At 44.1% G+C, this 20631-nt stretch overlaps 1 protein-coding gene across 5 annotated transcripts in view; it reads right to left on the reverse strand.

Moving 5' to 3' along the window:
• Nucleotides 1-20631, reverse strand: part of ST3GAL1 (ST3 beta-galactoside alpha-2,3-sialyltransferase 1) — a 118932-nt gene that overhangs the window by 89428 nt on the left and 8873 nt on the right. The window contains exon 1 of one of the 5 annotated variants that reach the window (XM_044450401.1): nt 1482-3864. The exons of the other annotated variants lie outside the window; for them this stretch is intronic. The gene's annotated coding sequence lies outside the window, so the exon portion shown is untranslated. Of the gene's footprint in view, nt 1-1481; nt 3865-20631 lie in introns of those variants that run through there. 5 annotated transcript variants of the gene reach the window in all.

Consider the following 20631-nt stretch of genomic DNA (forward strand, 5'->3'; position numbering starts at 1 on the left):
GTTCCTCCCCGTTACCAAAGATAACGCTCGAGTCTGTCTTGTCCTCGCGTTTTGCCATTCGACATGTTACTACTGGAAATGAGCAAGCGCCAGTTAGGAGAGGAACGGGCACAAATGAGCACCGGCTTTCGAGGCCTTTGCGGGGAGGCCGGGTGGGGGCGAGGCGCATCGCCTTTACTGTGCTCGGGAGAGCGGCTGTCGGCTGCCTGCGATGAGACAGACGGGGGAGAAAAAATGGAGCGAGAAGAGGAAGACTGGCAGTTTGGAAGGGCTATCGGCAAATGGATTTTGACAGCTGTACAGCAGAAGGATTTTAAGTATTCACAAATGGATGCGACAGCCGCATAACAACAGGGGGGAGAGGGGTGGGGAGGGGAGTTGGAGAATTGCCATTTTCTTGGTGGAAGTGATCTTGTCATGTCGTGGATGCAAAGCCCCTGGGAGGCGTGGAGAGGAACCATGTTTTCACATGGATGGCAAAGATCGCCCCTTAGAGAACTCCAGGGATCTAAAGCTTCCTTGGAATAGACATCTGGAAACTCTTCGGCCTGAAGGCCAAATCCCAATTTGAAGAGGCTGCTGGGGGCACATTCCAGCGGTGGAAAGTGCCAGAGGCAAGCGGGAAAAGCCAAATTACTCCCGTTCCCAATCAGCAGATTTTAGCATAAAGCTCATGCTGTCTTACCCAGGTAGTTCAACATCTGAGAACGAGGAGGGAGGATGCATAAAAGTCAGGAAACCACAAAATAGTTTGTGGTCGGGAAAAAAGGGGTGAGGCCAGAGGACAGGGGTGTGGCTTTTCTGGAGGGCCCCCGAGGGCTGGATTTGGATTTGAGGCAGGCTGGACATGGCTCCGGGCCGGAGGTTCCGCACTTCTGTAACTGAGCTTGGGAGAACGTCAGGAAAATAAAACTGCTTCCACTTAAAATCTGAAATTACCTTCCCACTGGGAAGAAAATGTTAGACTAGAATCCATTTCATCAGATTAAGTTGTAATAGGAGAATGTGCAGGTTGGGGTGGAACGTGAGCTGATGGCGCATGCAGAAGGCCCTGAGTTCAATCCCCAAAGTCGCTGGGTAGGCTGAAACCCTGGAGAGCTGCAGCCAATCAGTGTCGGTAATACTGAACTAGATGAGCCAATGATCTGGCTCAGTCTAAGGCAGTGTGTCTCTGTTGACCAGTGTGCGTGAGATGACACAGTGACCCTCCTCCACAAAACTTATGCTGTAATGAATGTGCTCTCCTTTAAGACCTCGCCTGACTCTTGTTTTTCCCCAGATAAATTTAGCTTTATAAGGAAACAGCTTTATAAAGATGCTCCCCACCCCTGACATTGATACAACGCATTGCTCCTTTGGACCTTAAGCTCTTGCTCTAGCAGCACTCCCAGGACTTGCTTCTCGCTGTGCTGTGGCTTCCACCAAAAGCTTGTCTAGCTGGGCCTTCCTATTGTTCCTTTCAAGGGCTCACAGTCACACACCTGCTATTTTCTGTCTTGCACTCGAGTTTTTCTTGAAAAGCAATTGCACTCTCTGCAGGCACACAGAAATCCTGATAGCTGCCATTCTGCAGACTCCCATCAGGTTGGCACTGTATGAAACAGAAACAGATTTCTTTCAAAGAAAGAAACTTGGTTCTTCTCCACCCCTGCTCATGATTAATAATTTCAGACAGAGCACACCGAAGTCTGAGCTTTCAATACAGTATAGAGATTGCCAGCTGGGCACGTTTGGCCAAAAGCATCTCAAAGTAAGCTGATAGATCCGGCAACGCTGCAGCTGAAGTTTATTGTCAATTACGGCATCTGACTGAAGCACCACTTTCCTTTCTTTTGAGTCCATTAAGAACATAAGAAGATCACTGCTGGATCAGAGCAAGAGCCATCCAGCCCAGCATTCTGTACAGCCAACGAGCTGTCCATGGCAAACCCACAGCAGAAACAGTACCCTCTTTTCCACGTTCCTCAAGGAGAGGATATTAGCCAACTGGGCCATAGCCAAGGAGAGCTCTTGTCTCCATGAAGTTGTCCGATTCCCTTTTAAAGCCATCCGAATTGGTGGCTGCCAACAACATGCATTGCTTTATTCTCAAATCCAGAACCTTTGGGAGTTTGTTCTGGCGCTCTTAAATGGCCTATGCAAAAATGATTCCATAGTCAGTGATCAAAGTGAAAGGAAACCCACAGGTTTAAGATCAGCGTTAAAGCTGCCTCATCTTGTCGCAGGGAGGCAGATGCCCTCACAGATGTGACCCGTGATATGTTGTTGTGCCATCTCACCTTCTCCCTATTTTATTTACTTAAAGATATATTTAGGTTACCTTTAAGGGTAATCCTCTCACCCCGGGTGCTTTATCAGGTTAAAAAAAGAGAAATGCTTAACAGAAATCAGTATGTACATACTTAAACATAGCTTATGAATAAAAATCAGTAATAATATTTACAAATAAAAACAAATGGCCCAAAATTATAAGGGAAGGCCAGCGAAAATTGGTGGATCTTCAGGACTTTCCTGAAGAGTTGCAAAGAAGGGCATGATGAATATTCAATAGCAGGCAATCCCAGAGGTCTGGGACTACTGTGACTGAGAAGACTCTCTCCTCTTGCAGTCACCAGGTCAGCTGCCCTAGGTGATGGGTGCAAAACAGGCCCTTCTAGCGATGGCTTCAGCACATGAGCAGGTGGCCCTTCAGGTAGTTTGGCCCCATGCCATTCAAAGCTTGGATGGTTAACATGAGGATTTTGCATTAGGCTCCAGAACATACTGGCACCTGGAGTAGTATCGGTGTCACATGATACCAACTCGCCTTCTCTTAAAGCTTGGAAGGAGGATCCCCTTCTCCATGTCGTGCCAGCAGTCAAGCTATGACTGGCTGGGACAGGGGACATGGCATTTGTAATGGCTGCACCTCAGCTTTGCCCGTCTCTCAGGGCCTGTGCCATTCAGTGGAAACGTGGCTACTTTGCAGGACTTCTGTTGAGATAAGCAGGAAGCTTGTTTTTTACACTGACACCCCAGTAAATATAATTATTACAACCTGTCATGCCAGTGGAAGGGGTGTGAGGAAAGACAGGGGAGAGAGAGATTGAGAGGCAGAGAAAAGGAGAGAGAGGATTTAGAAGGCTGTTCACCCCGGCCATCAGTTACAAAGGGGAGGGAGAGATTTGATCAGGACAGCCCTGCTACCCGCCCATTCGTGAAGGCCTCATTGTTTCCTTGCCACTATGAAGTTATTTATCCAGTCTTGCTCTCCCCATCCTGTCTGCTGAAAAGGCTAAGATGATTATGCAAGTGTTCTGCCTGGCCACTTGCTCTCTTAATCCTTGGCTGATGTGACATTTTAATGGACAGTGGGAGGGAGTGTCTTGGGCAGAGTTCATGGAAAGATGTTCTTTCTCCTCTTTTGTAGCATTGCTGTGTTTATTCCGGCCCCCTCCAAACTGGCCCATGCAGACGTGCCCCATTATAACTACCTGGGAGTTCCTGCTCCATGTATCTGAAGCATGCCAGGATGGGTTAGAGTCCTGACCTTGGAGCACGAATACGGACCAGGGTGCCTCCATGCAGATCAGCCAGAGCCTGGGCAGATTGTCCTGTGGTTACTGTGGCAAGACCTAACTGAATTAATGATGGTTTCAGAAACAGTCGCCCCATTGACTGAAATTCTTCTATTCGCAAATAATCATCTTTGTGGAGAGCCTGGATTGATGCCTCCCAAAATTACCATTGAGTTCAGAATCGACTGAGAACTACAGAGGAGCAGCGTGAAAATCTGCAAAATTTGAACTTGCGTGAGTTCTCCAAATCCCACCTCAAAGTTCATTCTTATTTAAGCCCATGTCAGGTCGTGGCCTTTGTTTTCCTTCCTTATGAAATCCATGCATATTTGCCCATTTCCCCCCCAAAAGTATACGTTACTTATACACACTTCTGAATACAGGCATTTTTCTCCCATTTATTAGAGTATTTTTGCACATCCCCCCCAAATATTTGTTTAGTGGTCACTTTTAAAATGTTCTTTGCCTTTTCTTATCTATGCATCACACTGTAAACTCAGAAATGCATGGACTTTGATCAGATTGCTTCTGAGTCCAGTTGGAAAGCTGTGAACTGGACAGACACTGATCAAAACTGAGGTGAATTCAGTTTCTCATACACCCTACCCTGAAGCGTGCACAGGAAGGAAGTGAACTGAATCCAGTTTCTCATACACCCTAACCAGGAGCACATGCAGGCAGGGAGGGCACAAGAAGGGGGGCAGCCAACCCACACCTAGTTTTGTTAGCTTCTCCCATAATTACCACCACCACCACAATGCTGGCTCCACCGGGTGATGGGTCTGCAGGTGCTTGGAGGCAGCGAGTGAACATTACATGACACCACACATGTAAAGCCAATAAAAAATCTATGGAATGTGCTCCCCAGAGAGGTCTGCCTGGCGCCATCATTATTTGTTTTTCAGCGCCAGACGAAGACCTCTTTATTCAAACGGCATTTTAACTGTTAATACTATTTATTTATTTTATTCTTCGGCCAGGGCGACTTATTTTATATTAACTTGTTTTATATTTATATTTTTATTGTATAATATTTTAATTGATATATTTGTGAGCTGCCCCGAGGCTTCGGGGAATGGGGCGGCATAGAAATTTTCTAAATAAATAAATAAATAAATAAATAGGGGGCTAAGGAGCAGGAGCAGGATGCCATGTGGCACAACACTATTACAAACTACACCTCCCAAGATGCATCTTGATATGGCACATGTCCAAGGTGCCCTAGACACAGCACAAGAAGTCCTATTAAAGGAGGGCTCCCCTCCAAGCTCTCACGGATGAATTTATTATTTCCCACATCACTAAGAGATTAACTTGGCAAAAAGTCTCATTTGAGTGAAGAGAATGTAACTCTCTGATGACTTGGGCACCCAGTCTGTTCTAAACCATGGATATTCTTGCAAGTCAACACTGCAGTGCATCAATGGTGGCATTTACTGGGAATTATCCTAACATTTTGAAGTGCATTGGAATGACTTACATGCAAAAAAAAAAAAAAAAAAAAGGAAGTGCTTCCTCGGGAGGTCTCAACCGAGATCCATTTGGGAAGTAAACCCACAACATTTACCTGCCTAAAAATGGCACCAGCTCACTGGGTTTGCTGCGGTAATGGGGAATGCATGGCTGGGAACACTTATGAGGGAGAACTTTACATATTGGGGGGTGCCTAACTTCACCCTGGGCCTGATTCTCCACTGAATATGCCCTCCTGGGTGGTTTTGCACTGGCTGAGCTCACTTCCACTTTCTGGAGAAGCCCTGGGATGGGTTGCGCACTGGAAAAACCTGCCTGGGTTAAAAATCTCCTCCTAATTGTCAAACGTTTCTTGCAAAAATGCCTCCCACCCCCCTGCCACTACATTTTCTCTTCAAGCAATATAGGCAATTGGGAATGCATTTTTAAAAACAGAGTCATCACAGTCCCCATGTTTCAGTATTTTACAATGGCAAGCACAACATTTTTGGCACCTACATTGCTTCACTTAAGTGTTCACGTAGGTGGTTTGTTTGTGGTTAGGAGAAGGATTACAGGGAAGAGCATGTTAAATAAGCTGAGAAAATGTACATATTCATTCTAAAAGCAGGAGGAAGATGACACTGATTGTTTAAATAATGGTGTTTTACAGGTTTGAAGAACTTCAAGAAGACAGTAGATGAAGGAGGTACAATTTGATGGGTAAAGCTAGCTTGAGGAGTGAGAAAGAATTTAGGCTTTGATAGGATGTATTTTAACACAATTTGCAAGGCTGTGGATATTTACTAAAGTATATTCTTTATATACTAACTAACTGAAGATATGATATATTCTGTATATAATATTTTGGATGAGAATGCATACAGAAAATAGTTTGAAATAAATTAGCATTCATTTAGGTCTGACTGGTTTTTAAAAAGCCATTATAATTTCTCAGATCAGTATTTTGCAAATACTGCCAAGATGCAGTATTTTGGCTTGTGACGGCAACAGGATAAGCGCAAAACCCCAAACCAAACCAAACGATCCAGCGGTGGGTGAGATAACACCAAGGCAGCACACAAACACACCTGCACAATTGGCCCAGCTCCACTGCCATAGTCCTCAAATGGGCAGAGGTGGGGACAGGGCAGGGAGCAAAAGACATATACGAAATCTTGCACCCCTTCGGGGCCCAGCCTTAGCCACATACTGCAGACAGCATGACTCTTAATTGCTCATAGCTATGCTGGTTTCAGGCTCCAACTCTTGCTTCTGGAACAAAGCAGCTATGCCACAGCGAATGCTCCCTTTTGCAGAACTACAGTCCCACATTCAGCAGCAAGGTTCAGAAGCAAGTCCAAGCCATAGTCACAGAGTGGGCCAAGGTCAAGACCCAGAAGTATGGCAAGACAAGGATGTGGTCACGAACGAGCCAACAGTCAAGAACCAGGAGGAAAAACAGAGGCACAGATACCTTGAGGCAGGATAACTGGGGAGGATTCAGGTGCAGCAAAGCTATAGCAAACAAGGCAAGGTAGCGAGGCATCAACAGGACAGGACAGGGCACATGGCAAACAGAAAGACCTACTTGTATATTACTGAGGCAGCTTCTGGAGGGAAGAGCTTGCACTTCTATACCTGTTCCCAGGACTCCCACCTGGCGCTCGTCAGTGCTGAGAACTCCAGGAGGGCCTGGGACTGATCCTGCAACTCCTGAGGTCAGTGTTCTGGTTCTGGCCACCAGCTGGAGTTTGGAGTTACATGGAGTTTGACCCCCATGTTATTGTGACCCAGGAGACATCAGAGCAAAGTCCAACCCTGGAGCCACACTGTCGTATCTGCATACATGTGCAAAAGTACACTTGATTTTACCGGGGGTTTGCAGGTCTTTGGTGCAATGCTGCCCAGCCTGCCTGGAGGTGCCCGTTACATAATTCTGGTAGGGTTTTATCTAAGGTAATAGAAATTAGGGGAGTGTCTAGTTGTCAAAGAAACTGTAGCACCTGCAAAAGCAGCTTCTTTGAAGCCACGGCAAAGACTGGCAACTCTTACCCATCAGCTCCACTTCCCTGGCCTTACTGCATTTCTCTGTTTTCTCCTGGTGTGAACGTTCTTTCCACTAAGTTAATTTCTCCCGCCTCCCTCACAGCAGGGAACCAGTCTATTAAAATGAAATAGCCTAGGGTGAAAAACCATGTCAGATGGGGCAGGAAGTGATCAATATGGCAATTCTACTGGTGCACAACGAAAGAAAAATACCAGATGCATCTGGATCCTATGGAGTCCGCCCAGCCCTGCCCTGGCTTGTCCCCAAGTGCCTGAATCAATGTGTGGAAAGTTTTCTATGAACAAAAACAATAAATACCTGAAAGCTCGAACATTAAATATAGAAATATTGAAACCGGCGATAAATACCACCTGGGATACTCAACCTACTTTAAAGGGTTTGGAGGAACAGGTTGTGCATTCATTTCTGTGCATTCCCTTTTTATTTTTCATCTAACTTCCTTTAATACACACACATAGTCTTACCCACTTGTTTCCGCTTTTCTCTCAACACAGTTGGCCTGGATTCAAACTTAGCCAGAGAACAATAAGATTTAAGCTGGAGATGTTAAGTTCATTCCAATTAATTTCCGTGAGCCTGCTCTAAGCAGCAGTTATTTATTTACTTGTTTTTCTAAACTGTCCAATATTTTTTCATTTTTATTTATTCCATTTCTATACTGCCCCACAGTCAAACCTCTTTGGGCAGTGTACACAGGCTATAAAAACAGATGATATTTGCATTCCCACTGCATATGGAAATATATAAATGAGTTTTGGGAAGTGGTTTTCAAAGAAATTAGTGAAATACTGAATGTAAAAGCAGACTCTGGACTAGCATTATTATTATTTAGAGAACAAGTGGGTCAAAATACTAAAGAATTAATGACACACTTATTAACAGCAGTAAGATTAATAATAGCAAGGAACTGGAAAATAAAAGATTAATATCGTATAGTGGACTGGTATAAAGAAGTCTGGAATATAGTTATTAATGATAAGTTAACTTGTGACTTTAAATGGAAAAAAGGTTTGATAGGTAAAAATAATTTTGAAAATATTTGGAGACCATTTATTGAATATGTCTTAATAAAAGGAAAGGGGTGTGAACCATCATAGGAGTCAATGCAGCTCTGGAAGGGAAGTGGGGTGACCTGAATGAACAAATGATCTTACATTAAGTGACTTGATTTGTTGGTCCTGGAGGAGGCAGCACAGTTACTATTGTATTGTATTGTATTGTATTGTATTGTTTATTTATTTATTTTATTTATTTAAAACTTTTATATGCTGTCACCACATGCCTCGGCATCTTGAGTATGTTTATTACTAATGTTTAATTAAGTTCATTACTATTATATTAATTGTATTATTTATGCAAGTTCAATTAAAATTTATAGAAAAACAGATGATAAAAGTACACCAAAATATCATAAAATCAGAAAAATATAAAGTTTAAAACAACTAAAAAGTGATAATAAACACAGACAATATCCAAAGTCCAGTGGAAGTTCACAGTAAATAAAATACAGCATAATAAAATATGACATGTGTATAAAACCTAGAGTTTAAAACTAAAGTAAAAAGTGAAACCCACAGTACTTGTAAAGATTTATGCATACAATGACAAATTTCAAAGCAACAAAAATGAAAGAAGTGAACTGCCTGGGAGAATAAGACAGACTTCACCTGGTGCTGAAAAGGCCAGAATGTACGGACCAGGTGAGCCTTTCAGAGGAAGCACTGCACGATCCAGCCTGTTACCTGTACTTGCAGGTATACAAATGGACCAAATGTCTGTTGGGTGGATGACCCTATAGATACTACAAGAGCAGAAGGGGAAGAAAACGCAGGCCAGAGTGGTATCTGGGAAGCTTAAGTTGATGTTGCTGGTATTGACCGATACAAAAGGATTCAGTAAAATCAAAGAGGCAGCATCTTCTGGGTATGTCAAGGCAACAGCTGAAATGGAAGATAATGCCTACACTAGAATGGGCAACCTTCATCCCTCAATCTTTAACAAAACCAAAGTGGTCCTCAACAGAAAACAGTTGCCCTTCCCCGGTCTACATCAACAAAGTCTTGCTTGTATGTGGGCCCTCGACTTTCTCTGCCTGCTACTGCACTTTAAGATGTCCACTTCTTCACCTGAGATCCCAGGTCAGGAAAACCATCAATATGGAACACATCGTCGTGGGCAAATACTTAAGTGCTTCCTTGTTACATATGATTCAGGAACATATTTCCATCCTGCCTACAAATATTGCCGAACTGACTGGAAACAGACAGCATTTTCCATTCGTATGGAAGCAGAGAATGGCCAGGGAAGCCCAACAGAATCAAATTGGACTATAAAGGAGGAAACGTCTCAGATTCAAGGTAATAGGGAAAAGGAATATTTGAAAGGGAACTCAAGAGGGTCATCACTCTGCAAGAATGTGGGGGTTATTCAAACCCCAATCATAGACGCTCTGCTACAATGAATACTGAAGATCAGAAATGTCCCATCATGCCCCAAAGGACACTAATCAAGGAGGCCATCTGAGGCAAGAGCAAACTCTCCCTTCAGAAAAATGAAGGTCTTGCCAAAATGAGAACACAAAGGAATGCAATCCTTACCAAAAGAAAAGCAAGCATATCACTCAAACTAGACCAACAAAGCACTTGAATAAAAAACATTCTGTCTCTTCCTGTCTGCCAAAAGGATGATCAGCAGCAGGTTCAGGGACAGGAAGGAAAATGGAGCATCATAATATTTTTCAAAGAAGTTGTAACATCCTGAATGTTATTATTAGAAACTCTGAAGGCTTGCATTTGAAGCTATGTTTGCAGAACTTAATGGCTCTAGTTGCTTATTTAAACTACTTAATATCACTTGATACAAGATCTCTGAGCAGATTACAGGTCTGGGGCTTAAAGAAACCATAAAAAGCATTGATTATCAGATTTCCTTGGACAACTGTACCGAACCGAAGTATCTGAAATCCAAGACAAATTGTCACAAGTGAGCCCTCTTCCAGTTCCAAGAGCAAAAGAAATTCCCTGAGTGGATGATGCCATCTTGGTCAGCAGCATATACAGAAGGACTGCTGGATCTCTGAGAACATCTAAGAGAATATTAAAATGTGGTCACAGTTGGGTATGTGAATCTGCCAAGTATTCCAAATGGAGTATATAATTAATCCTGGGAAATGTAGCTGAAAAAGAGTGGAAAGGAAAAAGAGAGGTTTTATGATACTAATTAACTACACAAGGGATATAATTCAAGTAAGAAGAGTACACAGAGATTTTAATTAGAATCCAGAGTTAAGAATCTTAGAGAAGTTGCTAATTTTACATGAAAGTATTGGAAACTTGAAGAAGCCTGTTATTTCCTAATGAGGTGACAGGCTTTACAATTATGACCATCTAGATATCCAAATTACATAGAGCTACAACATTTGAAGGAACTTGGAAACTGGCTGTGACTATCAATTATGCAAAAGTGAGTCCTAGTGTGCTTGTTGGACTTACAACCAGCTAGTGTGCATCCGTTCTGTGACACAATTTAGACGTCACAGAATGGATGGAGTGGTCCATCTGCACCATCACACAGGACGGGTCTCATGCTAAGTTTGGATGGACAGCGTCTGGATCATAACTGTCCGTGAATCCAAGGCCACTGTCAGCAGCAAGCACGGGTGGGCAGCTCGCAAGGGCCCCTACGCCAGCCGTGGGCCACTGGCAAAGGTCTCCCTGGACCTGCTTTTCCTCCTCGCCATTGAAACCTGCCCAGACGCCTGCCTCTTGCTCTGGCCCAGGCTGTGCTGGTGGTGGTGGGAAGGGGAAGCTGCAGGTGCTCCACGTGCTCTCTGCTGCCGGGCGAGCGAGTGGTGGCTGTGCCGAGAAAGAAGGTGAACGGCTAACCACAGCAGTGGGATCGTGATCTTACTGGTGGCCTATTTTTGTCTGTACACCCACCATTCAAAAACTGCCATGGTGGCATCCAGAACCAATCAAATCTGTTGAAATTGAAGATGGTTTAGATTGGCTGAAAACAACACATTAAAAACAGCACCCAACCCAACAAACCTTCTTAAGCAATCAAGCCCTCCTTGCCTGCTGTGGGGAAAAAGCTAAGCCCTGTCAGGTCACCACCAAACATGCTTCTGAACGCAGTAGAATTTTAAGAAGGCCCTTTCCAGAATTTCTTGAGCCGGATAGGTTCATATAGGAGAAGGCAGTCTTTCAGGTATCCTGGTCCAAAGACATATGCAAAGTGTACTTTGCCTAAGGGCCTTCAAAAGCTCAGGTCTGGCACAGGCTGAGACTAGCTTTGACTCCAAGGCCTGCAGGACATGTGTCATAATACTAGTGTTAGCCACCTCCCGATTCTGGATACAAACCACCAGACATTTCTGTGCTCTGCTCAGGGTTTCAGCGGCATCTATCCAGTTGCTCTTGGAAGGAACCCAAGTGCTATATTGAACAAACTCTGATTCCATTCAAATACAGGTACCTCACTCTAAGAGCTTCTTGCTTCCATGCATGTATCCACACAGGCAGCCCAGCTTAGGAGTGAAAGGTTGAACGGGTCAGTGGACTTCTGTTTCCTTCCACCATTCTCCCCTCATCTAAACCCGCTCGCCAGAAGTCAAACTTCCATTTTAAACACCAGTTCCCAGGCGGTAAAGGAAGAATGGGAGGCAAGGATTGTTGACAAATTAGTCAGCTTTTCAACCCCTTTTCAAAAATCCATAATTAGATACTCTCCTCCTATAAAATATGGACTCAGGAGGCAAATACATAATTGCAGGCACATGAGTCATTCAGAAGCATCTGGTATACTAGCACTCCTTGGAGTGTGCAAGTTTTCTATCACGTAAATATATATGAATGGATAAAAAGGCATTTAATTGGCTTTCACCGAACATCTATCCTGAAATCAAGGATATTTAAAAACAGAACATGTCAAAGGGAAAAAGAATCACAGCTCTATAGACACTTAGTAGAGTTGTTGCTCCAAAGTTTGTTATGTGTAGGAAGACAGAAATAGCTGTGATTCAGTCCTCTTGTCTCCACCAAAGGTGATTGTGGTCAGCTGATTCTTCCCAGCAGAAGAGATAGCTAGTAGGCATGATTTTGGTGGGAGCTCATGATCGTTCTGCCTGGGTTTAAGATCATTCATTCATACAAAGCTCCCAGTGGGCTTTGAACAGGGGGCAGAATGTGTTTCAACCCAAGGGCTGCATTCCATTCTGGAGAAGCTTCCAGGAGCTGCGTTCCAGTGGTGTGGTGGTCCAAATACAGAATGCCAACCTATTCCAGCTTACAGATCTTAATGCAAGTAACAGAGCCCTATTGGTGGCATCTCAGTGTTTCAAAACATTGATGGTGCTGGCCATCTAAGGAATCCTACAGGGCTAGACAAAGGGGCTTGATCCCCATGTCTGAGGTTCGGAACTGCTGACTTGGGAAGTAATTTAATACATGATTTGCCAACGGCTATGCTGACTGGGAATGAGGAAGTTGCCACTCAATGCATCCAAAGACGACCAGATGAGGGAAGGCACACACTGATGGACACAGTTGTACCATCATTTTGATGAAACCATCTCCAACCTGGTGCCTCCAGATATGTTGGATTGGAACTGTTCTCTGGAAAGGAAGGTCATTTGAAAGGAAGAATATCAGAATAACCCCTTTGATCAGAGCAGTGGACGATCGAGTCGAACTGCCAGTTCCCAGAGCTGATAACCCAATGTTCCTGGGCAGCCCACATGGACCAGAAACCGGCTGTGCACTGCTCTGGCCAGCTGGAACAGGCAAGGTCATGAAAGCACTTCCTCGTTCTTACAGCAGTTGTAAAAGCTTTCACAGAATTCTGTTGCACATGACATGAGGGGCAAGGCCATTTGACGGGACCTAAAATGTGGCCTTTCTTTCTCATGAGGTTCCTTTCTGTTTCGTCCTGTTTTGGCCTTCATTGAAAGCAACAGCAGCAGCCAAAGAGCCAGTGATAGGTCAAGGCAAGGTTTAATAGATATGGGGATAGGGAAAAAATCCATGCTTTTAAAATTCAATTGTTTGGGTTTGTTTTTTAAGCTTCCATTCCCCACCACCCCATCTCATTCTGTTCTGCTATATTTCTTCTTCTTGAACTCCTGTGCTGCACTTGGCCCGATTCCATCACTGGATAAGCACAGTACTATCCTTTACAGCCCATCTATTTGCTTGAGTAACTCTAGTCAGAGAAATTAAAAGCCCTGAACTTTCCAGAAGCAACAGCTGTTTGGCTGGACAGAGCCTTTGCCATGAGATCAACAAATTCGTATGAATGTTTGAGTGGTAGGAAATTTCATTTTTATGACCCTGTAAGCATAGCTTTAGCATGCGCATGATAAGGTTTAACTCTTTTGTATCAATCATCAATTTTGTATGGACCCTAGATGGGAAATGCTTACTCCACTTCCAGCATCACTGGACTGGATTTAAAGGTTCCCTCATTCTATTGGGAGTATCTTTGGATCCATGCCATTGACTAAAAGAAATAAGAACTAGGCTTGCATTGTCAACTTTAAGTGAAACTAATTGTTTAGCAAAATGATTTGGATACATAATTCCACCGTAACCTTCACAACTTGGAAACTAGACAGCATTTTTTAATGGATTACTTTAATCTTATTATTTTTAAGCCAGTCTCATGATTATTTCGGTGGAAGAAGGTGAACCAAGATAATTGGGCACTTCAGGTTTTCTGTTGCAAGAACTTTTCTGCCCAAACCTATTTTTTCTCCTCCACTGCTCTCTTCTAACAGGCCCAGGCTGAAGTGAGTACTTGATTCCTTTCATATGAAAACCACTTAACATGATTACAATCAACTTCAGCTTTTCATTCTTGTGTTTCCCTCCTTGAGTCTACATCCAAACTTTAAAAACGTTGTTGACTTCCCCAAGCAACTGTGCTAGCTCTGGTTACAGAGATACAAAAGACCCATGCTGGCTTCCCTCCACCCACAGCATTCTGTTTACTTTGGTACAAGTGGTATGGTACTGCAGTGCTCAGACTTGTGTGTGTGTGTGTGTGTGTGTGTGTGTGTGTGTGTGTGAGAGAGAGAGAGAGAGAGAGAGAGAGAGAGAGAGAGAGAGAGAGAGAGAGAGAGACTCAATCTCTTCTGCACATAGTTTTCTAAAGAAATATCCATCACTCCTTGGCCAAGCCTCTCCATTGTGCCATCTTCCCTCTAAGCCAAGGTATCAAACTGTTAAAGCTCAGCTTTGCCTTCTACACTCATGTTAACATCAAACTACACAACCAACTACCACCAGTACCAGGCGCATTTGGGCAGACATCAAAGATTCACCTGCCCAGTAGGGCTCTCTGCTTGTTTCTGACCTGGACCTACTGTACATTCCCACCAGCAGTCCAACAGCACAGAACAGCTGCTTGTGGCTTCTATTTCAATTTCACCCAATGCTCCAAAGTGGCCTTTTCCGGCTTGGTCCACTCCGAGAGTGGACACCTGGGCATTGCCAACAAAGGAGAAGCCAATGAAATAAATGCATCACCAAGAAAGAGGACAGAAGGACACAGGTGTGCAAATCCTAATGTGTGGGGGCACACGCTTTAGTATTTGCTTCAGCATCTACCTGTTGTCTGTACGGATCGTAAGCTGCATCTTATTCAGCAAAAGCCCATCTTCTGTTTCTATTGGACACAGAAATGTCTCTTTAGTAAGGCATTATCTAATTCAGACAATTGCTGGCAGTGCAATGAAGCAAATGCTTATCTTAAACATAAGGTTTGTCAATATCTAATATTGTCTTTTCCAGGGAGGAGATTGTTATATAGATAAAATTTGTACTGGGTGACTGTTTAATATTTACTGATGTGGACGTGCCCTGAATCATGTGCCAGTTTCCTGAAAGTTAATACATGGTCAGTGCAAATATAACAGCTCATGACAGCTAAATGATGACTATGACAATGACTAGCCTCTTTTAATGAACTAGATTGTGTATCTTACGACACTTTTGATACATGTTGGTATACTTATGTAAGTATTCAAAGGGATACTTACTGATTCAAATAATTAATCTTCTTCTGTTGCAGTCTATGTACAGTTACCTGGGAGTTCTGTGCATTTTGTACAAATCTATCTAAACACACACAAACAAACACACACACACACACACCTGGGGCCCTTTATGGGGGACACTGGACATGCCTATGGGTGCGAGAGTGCCTGCAGATGGCACACAGAGCACTCTTGGTGAAAAGAGTGGTGCGTATTTCATGCAATACCCTTTTTCCAGAACTCAAACATGTGCCAACAACTCTGCCAAGGCCATATGTGCACTTTGAAAACATTTTAGTATTTCCCTTGACATTCACCAATTTATGTTACAAGTTTGGGTTTATAGCCGACTGATTTGCTAGAGGGTTATGCTTTCATTTAGTTATAATGTGTGTTTATATTGTAGTTTTACAGCCATAAACCACCTGGATACGTTGTGCAGGCAGTTCCTGAGTTACAAACATCTGAAACAACCTGTACTTATGAATGGACTGCCATAAAACCTATTAATTAAAAAAAATATTGTGGAAAGTTTTAGTCACCATAGAGAGAGAGGAAGTGAAAGGAGAGAGAGGGAGGCCTCCAAAGCATGCCTTCCTGCACTGCCTATCTGAAGAATGAAACCTCTCTGGCATTTCCTTGCTGTAAAGAGGAGGCACTGGTGATTTTGGCTGGGTAGGGGGCTTTGAAGATGTTTGCAGTTTTCCCACTTACATGGGGGTCCTGCACCCTTAACCCTGATGAATGTGGAGGGCTGACTATATATGTTCTGACTTACATACACATTTGACTTAAAGACAAATTTTTGTTTGTTCAGGAACAGAACTTGTTGTAACTCAGGGACTGCCTGTACAGAACAGGTGGTATAGAAATATTTTAAATAAAATACAGAGGCATCATTCAAGGAATAATCTAAACTATAGAAGGCAAAGACTTCTTACATCCACCCATTCACACATATGTGCATGAGTACTCAACCAACGTGCAGCTGAGGAATCGTGAATCGGTCCCGGTACATGACGAGGAGATCATCCCTGCAGGAGTTAGCAATCAGAGCAGACTGAGATCACGCAGCTGGCTGGAGAATGCTGGCAGCTGTATCTCTTTCTTATCTAAACATGCATTTTGTTGTTAGTCACGAAGTCGTGTCCAACCCATCGCGACCCCATGGACAACATTCCTCCAGGCCTTCCTGCCCTCCACCAGCCCCCGGAGTCCACTCAAGCTCATACCAACTGCCTCAGTGATCCCATCCAGCCACCTCATCCTCTGCCGTCCCCTTCTTTTGCCATCCATTGTTCCCAACATCAGGCTCTTCTCCAGTGAGTCCTTCCTTCTCATTAGGTGGCCAAAGTATTTGAGTTTCATCTTCAGGATCTGGCCTTCTAAAGAGCAGTCAGGGTTGATCTCCTCTAGGACTGACCGGTTTGATCACCTTGCGGTCCAAGGGACTCGCAGGAGTCTCCTCCAGCACCACAATTCAAAGGCCTCAATCCTTTTGTGCTCAGCCTTCCTTACGGTCCAACTTTCACAGCCATCCATTGCAACTGGGAAAACTATAGCCTTGACTATACACACTTTTGTTGGCAGGGTGATGTCTCTGCTTTTTAGTATGCTATCTAGATTTGCCATAGCTTTCCTCCCCAGGAGCAAACGGCTTTTAATTTCTTGGCTGCAGTCCCCATCTGCGGTGATCTTGGAGCCCAGGAAAATAAAATCTGTCACTACCTCCATTTCTTCCCCATCTATTTGCCAGGAAGTGAGAGGACCGGATGCCATGATCATAGTTTTCTTAATTTTGAGTTTCAAGCCAACTTTTGCGCTCTCCTGCTTCACCAGCATCAAGAGGCTCTTTAGTTCCTCTTCACTTTCTGCCATAAGAGTGGTATTATCTGCATATCTGAGGTTGTTGATATTTCTCCCAGCAATCTTAATTCCAACTGGTGATTCATCTAGGCCCACCTTCCTCATGATGTGCTCTGCATATAAGTTAAATAGGCAGGGCGACAGTATACAGCCTTGCCAAACTCCTTTCTCAATTTTGAACCAATCAGTGGTTTCATGCCCAGTTCTCACTGTTGCTTCTTGAGCTGCATACAAGTTTCTCAAGAGACAAATAAGATGGTCTGGTACTCCCATCTCTTTAAGAACTTGCCACAATTTGTTGTGATCCACACAATCAAAGGCTTTAGCATAGTCAATGAAGCAGAAGCAGATGTTTTTCTGGAACTCCCTAGCTTTCTCCATGATCCAGCGTATGTTGGCAATTTGATCTCTAGTTCCTCTCCCTCTTCGAAACCCTGCCTGTACTTCTGGTAGTTCTCGGTCCACATACTGCATAAGCTTGTGCTATTTGGCTTAGGATCAAAGAACAAACAAAGTTTATCATAGAAGAGAAACATCTATCCAGATATGAGCTATACTTTGTTCCTGAAATCTAAATGTAGTCCAACTCACCAAATATGCAGAGACAAAAAATTTGTTCCCCTACTAAAAGCATCCCAACTTTTTAAAATATGCATTAGGGAACTCTGACCATTGGGTGGTACAGAAAAATCAATATTGATAAAAATGCATTCATACAGTTGTATAATAGAGCAATTGCATAAGACTTATACTATCTCCACTATTACTATTTAAACTGGGAATGTGTAAACCTCTGTCTAGGTAGGTACTTAGAAACAGAACGGGGACCCCTGGGCCATCTAGTCTGATGCCCAGCACCAGCCGGCTCCACTCATTACATGCCTACCATGTGCATGACCAGCCTATCCTTGAACACCCGCACCAATAAGCATACATGCATGTTTGTGCACACGCTTATGCCAGTCTTCACATACACAGTTTCAGGCACATGCACAAAATATGTTGCAAGACCACGAAGTCTTGATTTTGCAAGAGCAGAATAAAAAGTGTGGTGGAATCTTAGTATAAACACAATCTGGAACGGAAGGAAATCGGCTGACTGCTTGTTACAAAGGATGTAGGCTTTTCCAAACCCTTCAAAACACTGGTCCTCAACTTTATTTTTGCCCTCTTGAAAACCGCTTGACTTTTCAGTGGATCACTAAAGGATCCACTTGGCAGATCCTATGGCAGATCACGTAAGGAGCAATCCCAAGACAGAATGCTCATAACCCTCCATGCGCTGCTATGCACATCCCCACAGGGTCAAGCCCTTCCTGAACTGAATTTTCTTCAAATCGAAGCATACAACACAAATGCTTGAATGCACATTTTCTTCACTGTTATACTTCATAATCAAAACCAGCACCCTATTAGGAAAATCTAGGACGGGCTGCAGAAAAAGGCTTTGTAACAGAAATCGTTTAAGGGAAAAATTAGCACACTGCTCCAGCACTGTATAATGGAAATCATCTCCCCGTGCCCCCACGACTTACAGAATAGTCCCATCCCATCCATCTAATGTTGAGAGTTAAAAGAAAAGCTTCTATTCTAAATCTGTAAGTAGATTTCTGTATTTTTGAAATTGCACCACATGACCTACTCTGGTGCCTTTCTACCATGTCCCCATTTTACAATTTTAGTTTAACCTGTTCAGCCTGAAAAGCCCTACAATGCCTGTTGACTATTTTGTAGCATTTTAGAAACATAGAAACAGAGCGAGTCAGAAGGGGTCTCCCGGGCCATCTAGTCTGACCCCCGGCTCCGCTCACAACATGCCCACCATGTGCCTGTCTAGCCTATCCTTGAAGAAGGATTAGATTTAGATAATAAGATCTAAATAGATATTTAGATCTATTTAGATCCCACCTCTTTTGTTCTTGTATGTAACTTAAGACAGTGTCCACAATCCTGCTCATTATTTTATCCTCACAACAACCCTGTAGGGTAGGTTAGAGCAAGAGTCGAGGACTTGCCCAAAGTCACCCAGTAGCTTCAGGGCTGAATGGCACCTAGAAGCTGGGTCTTTCTGGTCCCCAGGCCAACAATCTAACCGCTGTGCCACTCACAGTGGCTTCTTATTCCAATAGATCAAAACGGCTGACAACATTTTATAAACAGACCAATTCACTTTCAAGCTTTATTGTTCTGGACTTTCCCGTTGCAAAATCATGCAGTATCTCCTCAAAGGCAGCTTCTCACTGCAAACAAAATGTAGGCGGCTTCAATGTTCTTCCTCTGTAATATAACACATACTTGCTTTTGATGAGCTGGAATTTATAGCAGTTTCTGTCAGCCATTGGCTGCTGGGGGTGGGAAGGCAGGGGGAAGCAGAACATTCCCATGCACACACTCCATCCGAAATCGGCCGCAATTTATTTTGGCAGGTTTGAAAACCCCCTTGAATAAAGGAAAGGGGCGTAGTTCATACCCTTTGCCAGAAGGAGATTTTATACTTCGCACAAGGAGAGCTGGGGGTCTCTATTTGGGGTCTGAAAACCCTCTAAGGCATATTGGCTCTCACTGTCCCTGAGATCAATGATCTTCCCTGACCAAAAGGCCACCTTGTTCCTCCCCACCAGCTGCTGAAGGCAAAGAATCTTTCCATTCCAGCGACAGAAATCAGTCAGGGGTACGTGAACCTTGCACCGGCACTGGCAACACGACAGAGCCCTCCATTCTCCTGATGGAAGCGGGCAAGTTTAGATAACTGTGCCCAGGTTATGAGGCACAAGCAACTATGGACTGCAGAGAGAGGAGACTGGTTTGTTTGTGTGTTTGATAGATTTATATCCCACCTTTCTTTTTTAAAGAATCCAAAGTGGCTTGCATCATTCTCCTTCCCCTGCTCTCCATCTTATCCACACAACAATCCTGTAAAGGAGGCTGGGCTCAGAGTGTGTGAGCGGCCAAGAGCCACCCCGTCAGCTCCATGGCTGAGCGGGGACTAGAACCCGGATCACCTGAGTCCCAGTCCCGTGCTCTTAACCACTACACCATGCTGGTGAGTGAACGCCACAGCTGCCACCAGCATTCGCTGCCTGAGGGGTGGCTTCGCTCTGCCTCACGAGGCGGTCCCGGCTCTACTTATCTGTTCCTTCTCTTCGCCCAAGGGACTTGGGGACTGGTAGCTCCGGAAACTCCTGCTCAGAGAAGCCCCATCTTCTGTCTCTCAAACTGCAAGTTCAGTCTAATGCACAAGCCATGCGGGAGAAGAGCATGACCCTGGAACTCCCCGTTGAAAATCCCGCTTGCTTCTGGTGGGGTTCAGCAATTCTTACAACAGACACAGGGAAATGTGTCTCTCCAGACACCTGGAGAACGACTGCCTGGCGACAGTGACACATGCACTGGTGACTTCCCGTCTTGACTTCTGTAACGCGCTCTACGTGGGGCTACCCTTGAAGACGGTCCGGATACTTCAGTTGGTTCAAAATAGAGCTGCCAGGCTGTTGACGGGGACTGGGCGTTATGGTCACATGACTCCGGTTCTCCGTCAGCTTCACTGGCTTCCCATTGAAGTCCGGGCCCAATTCAAGGTGTTGGTAATGACCTATAAAGCCCTAAACGGCTTGGGTCCTGGTTACCTGAAGGAGCGCTTACGTCCATAT

The sequence above is a fragment of the Varanus komodoensis genome, unplaced genomic scaffold (assembly GCF_004798865.1).
Source record: "Varanus komodoensis strain SLA01 unplaced genomic scaffold, ASM479886v1 scaffold66, whole genome shotgun sequence".
Taxonomy (NCBI): Eukaryota; Metazoa; Chordata; class Lepidosauria; order Squamata; family Varanidae; genus Varanus; species Varanus komodoensis.